Source organism: Pyrgilauda ruficollis, unplaced genomic scaffold (assembly GCF_017590135.1).
Source record: "Pyrgilauda ruficollis isolate IOZ18807 unplaced genomic scaffold, ASM1759013v1 scaffold15, whole genome shotgun sequence".
Taxonomy (NCBI): Eukaryota; Metazoa; Chordata; class Aves; order Passeriformes; family Passeridae; genus Pyrgilauda; species Pyrgilauda ruficollis.
Genome location: NW_024513654.1, coordinates 18,135,577 through 18,145,433, shown reverse-complemented (window position 1 = coordinate 18,145,433; position 9,857 = coordinate 18,135,577).

Sequence of the window (9,857 nt, the reverse complement as noted above, 5' to 3'; positions counted from 1 at the left end):
AATACATAAGGTTTAGTCCTCAACTAGTGTTTATTAAGAGAAAACAAGTGTATGGTGTAATAAGAGCCACTGATGTGTGAAGGATTAACCATCTGACACATTCCAAAGGACAATGGTGCAGTGTGGCCAACAATGGAGGACAGGCAAGTACCAAAAATTAAACATGGAACACTGGAATATTCTGATGCCAGAACTCAAATCGTCTTCACAGACTTTTCAGATTGCACAAGAAGCTGGGTCCTGTATGGCACAGTGTCCTGAACCCCAACCAGAACCACAGCCAGAAAGAAACAGACACTGCTGGGATGAAAACCAATGTGGGATATTTAACAGAATTTTACTGAACTTCATAAAATGCTTTGACTGGGTTAAAAGTATTAGTAAATTTCTCTGACTGGGTTACTTGGCTTGACAGAAAGTAAACCAAGGTACCAGAAATTACTGCAGATTGTGCTATAAGCAGGTTTGGTTTATTACACTTGCACACACAAGGGAAGAGTGCAACAGCAGTGTCTGCCTGCTCGGATGGTGGCGTGTGGCATGAGCTGCCACAGGGGTTGGCAGCAATGCTGTGACAGCCATCAGTCACATCTGCAGTGTGGGTTTGCTGTGTGCAAACACAGAATGCACACACATCTGAGGACTGACACTCAGTGAGAGATTACTGTGAAATAAGATGTCATAACCTGAGGACCCCTTCAGAGATCCTTTTGCTTTGACCCAAGTGTCTTCTCACAAGATCACCTGGCATTTCATTTTGCAGACCATTCTCTTCGAGTTTCTTATCAATCAAACACTGCTCTGATTTACATACCAGTATTGATTTCAATGTAAATTGTTGATGCTTAGTACAATGTGTAATCTGGACTTACATTGTATGAGCATCAAAATCCACAGAGCTTTTATGATGTTCCCTCCCTTTCTCAGTTTGCTCTATAAAGTCACTTATTTGAACTCAGGAAGTCGTAAGTAGAATAAGTCTGAGATTTATACATCTGTACTATGCCTTTCCTGCCAGACAATGCTCATTAGGCCTTAGTCAGAATTGTTTTGTTGTCCTTCCAATAAAAGCCTATATAAAGCCCAGTAGCAGCACAGAGATTTATGATGGAAACCTGTGTTGAAATTTAATTTCAGAGATGTCTACCTTTTGTTTTTTCTTTAAAGAACTTTAGTTAATGACACCCACCACTCCTTTGTAAAACAATACTCAGTTAAATAGTGCTATAGTATTCGTCACATATAATAGGAAGTATTATGCTCAATAGAAATTGCAACACATTACCAGATATAATACTAAAAAAAGTAGCCATGATACACATAAAATGATGGCATAATAATATGAATAAGAACTTTTAGAGGAATATCACAAGATGCAAACTGACAGCAGAAAGATAGATTTTTAATTAAAAGGTATGCTAACAGAGAACATGGAACTTGCACTGTAACTCTTTAAATTAGGACTAGGTTTTGTTCTTAAATTCACATATAAAAAATTCTGTCCTTTGAATTCATATTCCCATAGAATAGTATACTGTGTTCCTTATCCAGTCTACGGGAATATGAATCCTCCCTGTTGGGAGCTAGTGGGCAAATGCTACTTCATCATTCATAAGTATTTGTCTTGATTTCATTTCTACAAGGTGATTGCATGGAAAATGCACTTGTCCGATGCCATGCCTTTAGTAAGCTAATGAGCATTGATTCATCTGCTTGATAGGCTGACTTAATTACTAAAATTAATTACATGCACCATATATTTCTTTATATTAAAGATTGTAGAAAAGTTCCTGACGTCCTAAAGACCAATATAACCACTTTCTAAAAGACCCTGCACTCACAGCAGAGAGCTGAAAAACACAGGAAAGTTATGGTCAACATGGATGTTAAACTTGAAGGAATTTACACAGTCAAGCAAAGACTTTTGTTTAAACTCACAAATACACAGACTGCTCCAGGAGCATAACGCACATGTACCCCCAGGGCTATGTTTTGGGAAGGCTCCCAGGCTATAAAAATAGCAGAAGCTGGCTAGCACTGTGGTAAAGGTTTTTAAAGCTGGTGAAATGAACTAATACCACAGGTCCCATTTAAGATTCAGCGTGTGCTGAAATCCATGCGGCCACTCGGTCCCACATTGCGCAATGTCCTTTCATAATAACCCACATTTCCACAAGCCCCTCACGGCATATGACACAACACACAGGCATGCACAGCCTCCCACCAGGCAAACTCATATCCTTGAGCAGACAAAAAGGCCTTCTGTTAAACCTACAAACTGCTAATACAGTTCCTCTGCCTCAGAAATGGTCTGTGAAAGGTGGTTCTGGGGAGGATGAATATGTATTCCATGCACAGCAAGGAAAAGCTTCGTGGCATTGTAGTGGCATTCAGCATCTGGGTGAGTTGCTTACAGACACTCCTAAATAAGGGAGTATCTTATTGTTATATATTGTTTGTGGGAAGGAAGCAAGGAATTACTTAGCTGGAACAAAAGAAAGTGTTCTACCTGTATTCAGAGCAACAGGTAAAGTATTTGCAAACAAACCCCTGATCCAAGCTCAATTATTTGCACTACAAAATGAATTTATTTCATTACAGATTTGCAAAGGTTAAGGGTTTACGTGAGGACAATTTGAGGTTTTATGCTTCATGACATTTTCACTGATCAGTTTTCCACAAACCACAATTGGTTAGAACTACAGTATGCACAGCATTCCAGGATTAAAATATACATAAGACCTATGATAAACACACAGTTTCTCAGGATCTGGGATTTGGAACAAATGTACACAGTGCATTTTAAAAATAGATACTCAAGAAAATAGATTTTTTATTTTGAAAAATTTCAAACAACAACTAACAAGAACAAAAAACCAGTCCCTCATTCTGCAAACAGGTTGAATGCAATTAAAAAATTGTTTACTTCAAATTATGTGAGAAATAAGAGTGGTTTGGTGGTAGATTTTCTAGCGCACAGTACTTCCTAGGTCAACACATTAGTTTCGCTAGAAAGAACAAAAAGGAACAGTAGTGATAAACACTGCAAAGCACGCATGAGTGCACTGCTGTTGACTGGTAAAAGGTATGGCTTGTGGCAGTTCTGAAATGCTGATAGCTTCTCTTTAGTTTAATAAGAGGAATGTGCCTTTGTTTCAACCAGCTTAACTCAGTATCAATTTTTATAAATAGAATTCACCTGAAAGAGATAGTAGGCAGCATCTGAGCACAGAAAGAGTATTTGAGCTTAAAGGACAGGCTTAAGACATTAACCATAATCCTCTTGTATCTAGGAGATCATGCAAAGTCTTTATTAGTTTTTTTTTAGACTTGGAAACAAATCAATTGATGCTGTTGCTATGATTCAGCCATTAGCTTGACTGGCTGCATTCACTTTTGTCTGTATAGTCTGTTATTAAAGGTAGGGAATGAAAAGAACCACTCTGGTGCTTATTTTAAGCATACTTATCAGCAGCAATCTCCTATTTTATACTATGAGCAAACACAGTTTAATATATCCTTTTATAACTAAATACAAATTACTAAGAGGTATGGGGTCAATAAGTGGTACCAGCTTCCAGGAACATCCATTCTTTATCAAAAATTTTTTTTAATAGCATTTATAATATCTATTCAGGAAAACACTGTCAACTCTTTTAATAGAGGTTTACAAATCACTGCTTTGTTAGGAAAGAATGTCTGTGTTGCATCCTCTGTTAATATGCTTCAATTGTAAATAACTGCCAACAGCAGTTATCTCCTACAATAAACTCCAGGCCTCCCAGTGCCATGAGGATACACAGAAATTAAGTGTAGGCAACTACTCTTAATTTCCACCTACAGGAGCACATGAGTTTGGACACCACTGGATGTTTTCCTACATGCCACAAGGACATGCATGGATATTCACACACACTCACAGTGCAGCCAGCCACAGACCTGCTCTTTGCCACACCACACAGTAGGGATGTGCAGATAACTAACTTCTGAGAACAGAATACACTAACAAATTAAGTAGGTGCACACCTTACCTTCCTCTTTTCAGAGCCCTGAAGACACAGGCTGATAATTTTGTTCACCTCTGTGTGCTACAAATACAGCTTTCTGCTGCTGCAGAAGCTGTGCAGGGAAGTGAGTAGAGGCCTTAAACACACTGCCCATACATCAGCTGCTCAGCAGTCCTGTCAGGGAAGGGCATGGCCTTGCCCAAGCTGCTGATGCACATCTGATGCAGCAGGGTTTTGGGAGGCACAGGCTGGGCAGCTCCCATTCTCCAGGCAGCAGCAGAGACTGGGAAGGTGAATGGCTCATCAGTGGTGACAAAACCAAGAGTATTCCCACATGGTCAGAGCAGGGTTTCAGAGGGACCAGGGAAATGACACAAAGCAGAGGTCTAAGGATAGGCAGAGCTTTGAGGATCCTTTTTTGGAGTGTAGATGCCCAAGCTCCATCTAAATCTAATATTAAATTCAGCTCCAAGGTGACATGCTAAAGTCACACAGGGAGCTTGTACCTGAGCAGCTGTTGAACCGAGTCCTACACCAGCACACTAATCAATAATCCACTTCCACCTTAACCATACCTAAATCTCTGAAAACTGCAGCTCCAGCATGTTCAATCCAGAACAGACTCAGGGGTAAGAGCACTGGAAAGGAGATAGGGATGTACAAGGTGACCTGAATAAGTATGGGCAGTCACACAACTGAAACAATTAAAATGATTCCCCTTCTTGTGGAGTCACTTGATTTTATAATTAACTTAGTTTGAATGAGTTTATTTCTTGCAGGCTCAGTAGTACTAATGAACCACCCAGCCCCTGAGGAACACCTACCTGTGCAGAACTTGATAGATATGCTTTCATGCAATTTTAATTCTTATTTGGTTAACCATTAGACCTCCTCAGCTGCACCTAAAGAAAGTAAAGGCTCTGTATGCTCTAGCTCCATAAGAAGAGCACCCAATATGTACAGTGACCTGAAGACAGAGGTATGATTTTTTCAGTTAGTTAACATTAGATAACATATAGTCTGGCTTTCTGCAAGAGACAGCATAAGTCAGTGTGCAATTATACAAGATGGAAATTGCATAGCTGAAGGGACACGCATTTAGAAATAAGACTTAAAAAAAATATTTTAAAACTCTGGTTTGTTATTTTTAACTTTGTCTTATCATTGATCCAGTTAATGCAGTGACCTTACAAAGAATTTCATCATCACAAATAAAGGGACAGTGGAAAAAAACACAGATGAAAAAAATGCAGGGGGGAACGTTGGGGACTGGGATTTCTTAGATGAGCTTTACCACCAAAGTCAACATTCTGCCTAACTAAACCCACAGTGTCTGGATGTGCACTTTACCTGTACTGAGGGGACTGCTATCAGAAACTTCACAGAAACACAGAGCAGCTGAAGAGGGAAGGGACTCTTGATGCTACCTTGTCCAACCGCCCCCCCCACCCCCCAAGCAGGATTGCCACAAGCAAGACACTCAGGACTATGTTTGGATGGGGTTTTTGATATCTCAGTGGATGGAAATTCCATCACTGCCTTGGCCAACCTTGTTCCAGTGCTGCCATTGTGCCCAGGCAAATTGCATTGCTGCTTCATCTCACTGTCTTCAGCTAAAACCTTCAGCACATGAAAACCAGCAGCAATTACATGTCTGCAGAAATTGCAATGGGATGTGACTGGTTTACCTACTGGAAATCTGTCCTCTACTTAGCTTTCTTTCAGTCCAAGTTTCTCACTAGTATTTGATATTGAAAATTCAGCCCTAGTTCAGCTGCTGGCTCATACTACCCATCCAGGATCACACTAGCTTGCTGACAGCTGTGGAGTTTTAAATTTTATTACCAATATACTGCCTTTGAACTTCTTGAAATTTAGACCTAACTTGCATGACTTTGTTTCCTTAAAACAGTAGATTTTGTTTGGTGGAGGTATCTCATTGGACAGTGCTGAATGTATAACCACAATGATACTAACTCCAAAACCTAAGATAGACAAATAGATTTTTTTTTACTAAAATATGAATAAAACATCTCAATGACCAACAGCTTTATAAGGAATGTCTAAGCAACTCTCCTTTCAAAACCTGTAAATTGTTGCTTTATTTCATATCCTTGAAAACATTTTCAAGATTAACATCTGGCAGCATTTTCCATTCTGCCATTTATATCTGGCAGATTTTTTTTCTGTTGGGTACAATATGAAGTTCCTGGGTCACATTTGCTGGAGTATTCTGGTATAAGGAGGTGGCAGCCAATAGAGGGAGTGAAGGTCATGTCTGATACTTTCACAACAGAAGGATTGTGCTTGTCTTGTGTTACTTTGAGGAGATCATCCCTGCAGCTCCTTGAGAAATGGACTGGACACATTAGACCAGCAAAACACCAGGTTGTCTCTCCTTTTGATGGGGTCCTATTTTTTTAAAAGCAAATTTTTTTCCTAAGCTGCCCTGTTTAGATAGTACTAATAACATTAAGCTAAATTGGTTCCTTGGGAGATGTCCCAATTAAATGGCTATCCTAATTAAGCACATCCTGATTAAGCAAAAGATCCTATAATTATAATAATAGCATGTAATAAAAACTGGCCCATAGCTCTGCTCAGACAGAAAGCATTTTGCAAGCCTTATTTACAGGAACCACTTTATCCAGTATTGAAACGCAACCAGCTCTTGGGTGAAATGCAACATCTGCTTAACCATGTGAAGTAGAACTAGACATGCTTTCAGAGCAGGAAAATGAAAAATTCTGCCCCATACTGACAATGCAGACAATGTTATGATAAAGCAGAAGGTACTTAGCATGTAATTTGGATGAAGTATTTTGACTGATCTCAGCAGAATTGCTGCAGTATTTACAATTGCTTCCCATTATCACAAGTTCACCAAAAAGGGTATTTTATAGAAGCTTCTAACAAATATTTAAGCTCCATACTAAATGGAGGAAAAGTACCCCACACCGAACTTTTGCCTTCTAAGTTCTGGAAAAAAAAAATCTGATTCTTATGGAATCAGATCTTATGGAATCACAATGGAATTTTTATCAACTTAAAATACCAAGGAGAGTGCAGAACAAGAAGCCAGATAGAGTCTGGTAGAAGTACTAGTGTGAAAAGTCAGTTTTCTCCAACGAGCTGTAAAGCTGAGCTTCTGACCCTGTGTAGTTATTGTGAATGTATGGCATGTTTCTTGAGGACTACTGTGCCAGAGGGAATTCCAGTTGTGTGTTTTGGATGCTGTTCATGCTCCAGCTTGCCTAATTGTATTCGTCTGGCTTAGTTCCTCTCTTGATCACACTGGAGTAGGACAACCTCATTATTTTTAGTTTGTCCTACAGAGTACTGTAGAAAAGATGTTGAGTAATTCTCAGTAAGTAATAAGAGCTGAATAAACAAATATAAGGTATATATATTTACTTATTAAAATTACCTTTTTTCAGCCTCCTACTGACAAAAGAGCAGAAGCAAGGAATTAACATGAAACTCATACCCCTAAGCGTCAGCTGACAATAACTGAATGAATATAAATGTTAGCAGTCATCAGCATAAGGTAAATTGTCACTGAACAGGAAAATTTGTGAAGTCCACCACAAACCATTATTCCAGAGAGTACATAAAACAACTCCCTATTTCTTTCCTTATTGTCCTGCTGTTGTTGTGTCTGAGCATTTGAGGGCTATAGAGATTATTACATTATTAATAATTCAATATCAGTTCAATACTGTGTGGATTTAGAGTTTTTAAGCTAGACACCATAACGTTGAGGAGCAGAATCTGACCCTTGCATAAACTCAGGAGTATGTATAATGTAAGTGCACAAGCTGCACAGAGGTACTGCTCACCACAATACCAGGAGAGATGCCCATCTACGATACTTCTGAGGTACCATTTTAAAACACAATAGTGCCCTTTGAAGAAGCCAAGGGTTGCTGTCACTGCTGGAGGATGATGACAATGTTATCCTCTCAGTTGTGAGCTCCCAACACAAGTCTGTCCTCAGAAGTGCAAATGCAACCTGAGCATGTGTTGTAGAGCAAAATAATTGCAATTACTGCCAAGAGTGACTCTATACAAGGATGTAAGGCAGAACACAGAGACCCACACTGAGGAAATAGCACAGAAACCAGCACAGGCTGCAAAGTAAGATTACTAGGATCAGAGAAATAGCCAATCTATATACCAAAAATGATTAAAAGAGCTTCACTGTTCAAGATGCAATTGACATTTGTACCTGCATCAGGCAAATTAAATTAGAAAGAAAAAGCAGTTGAGGTAAAAGGGCAATGTTAAGACAAAAAAAACAAGCTAAGTCTGGACTAGAAACTGAAAGGCTTTCATTGAGGTACCTTCTAACCATGTTAACCTTTCAGAATAAAAGCCTGTTTAGCCAGTAAACAAACTTACCTGGTTCTGTAGCAGATGACAGATATAGACCACCCCTCTAAGTCCTTTGCTCTGCTGCCAGGTAGTTGTGATATCTGACTGACTGCTGCAATCTCAATTCTAGCCTTGATTGAAGTCTCCTTCCTTTATTTTAGCCTCCAAGTCGCTAACTCTCCATGCCTTGATATGTCCTTCAATGACATATTACAAAGACAAAAAGAACACATTTGCAGAAGCTACCTGCAGGCAAGATTCCCTAGGATATCTCTATCCTAGGCTAAGGAACTAACATGTCTTCAAGCAGCTCACAACAGTTGCTTTCTGTTCCCTTCAGGTAAAAGCAGAAAATTTTTATTTTAGAGTAGAAATACACCTTGCTGTTTCCAGATCACAAGACAAATAATTCTATAAGTAACAAATGTCTCAGTATAGGGTACTAAAAAGCCCCCAAACCAACCTAAACAAACAAACAAACAAAAAAAAACCCAACAAAAAACAAAAAAAACCCCCAAAAAACCAAAAAACAAACCCGCCCCCCCCCCCAAAAAACCAAAAAACAAACCCGCCCCCCCCCCCAAAAAACCAAAAAACAAACCCGCCCCCCCCCCCAAAAAACCAAAAAACAAACCCGCCCCCCCCCCCAAAAAACCAAACAAAAACCCAAAAAACAACAACAAAAAAATCCTAAACCCAAATCAAAAGAGCATTAACAACACATTAAAGAACTTCTAGTTAGATCTCCAACACTAACAGCACCATGGGGAAATGCACTTCAGTAGCAAAGGCTAAACTAGTTTCTATGTGGCAGTTATCCCTGTTTCTTTTCAGACTAATCTTCCCAAACAACTAACCTGTTAGCCTCATATCCAGTTCCTTAAATAAGAAAAAACAAAGGACAAGTCATCTGGGACCCTCCCTACCACCCCTAAATCATTACCTAAGATAGAATCACACAAAGTTACATTATTGCATGGCCTGATGCCTCAGGTGGTGATTTTATACCCAGGTGTCCACAATAAACTGCAATCAGTGTTCTTGAAAAGCTACTTTCGGTGAAACGTGGGGCAATATTTTGCAAGCAGTAATAAAACCTTGTAACAATCCTGAGAGTAGGGAGAAGGTTATGACAGATGAAGTGGAGCTACCCCAGCAGGGGAGGCTGGAAGAATGTTTTATGTAAAAAAGCCTATTTCCAGGCAGCAAGGACTTGCCCAGCCTAAGGGAATTAACATCTGCTTAAATTAAAAGCAGATGTTTAGCTGCTCTAAAGTAGCAGAGCACCATCAGAGTCAATGAAACAGTGTTCCCTTGTGCAAACTCTGCCAATACATTATCATATAGGAAGCTGGGCCAAAGCTCCATCCCCATCCAGGTATCAGCAATTTTGAACCATCCTGAAGTCCACTTAGCAGGTTATTTAATTCTTCATTTCACTGTGGCATTCTGAACTGTGAGCTCAGGCATGAACAA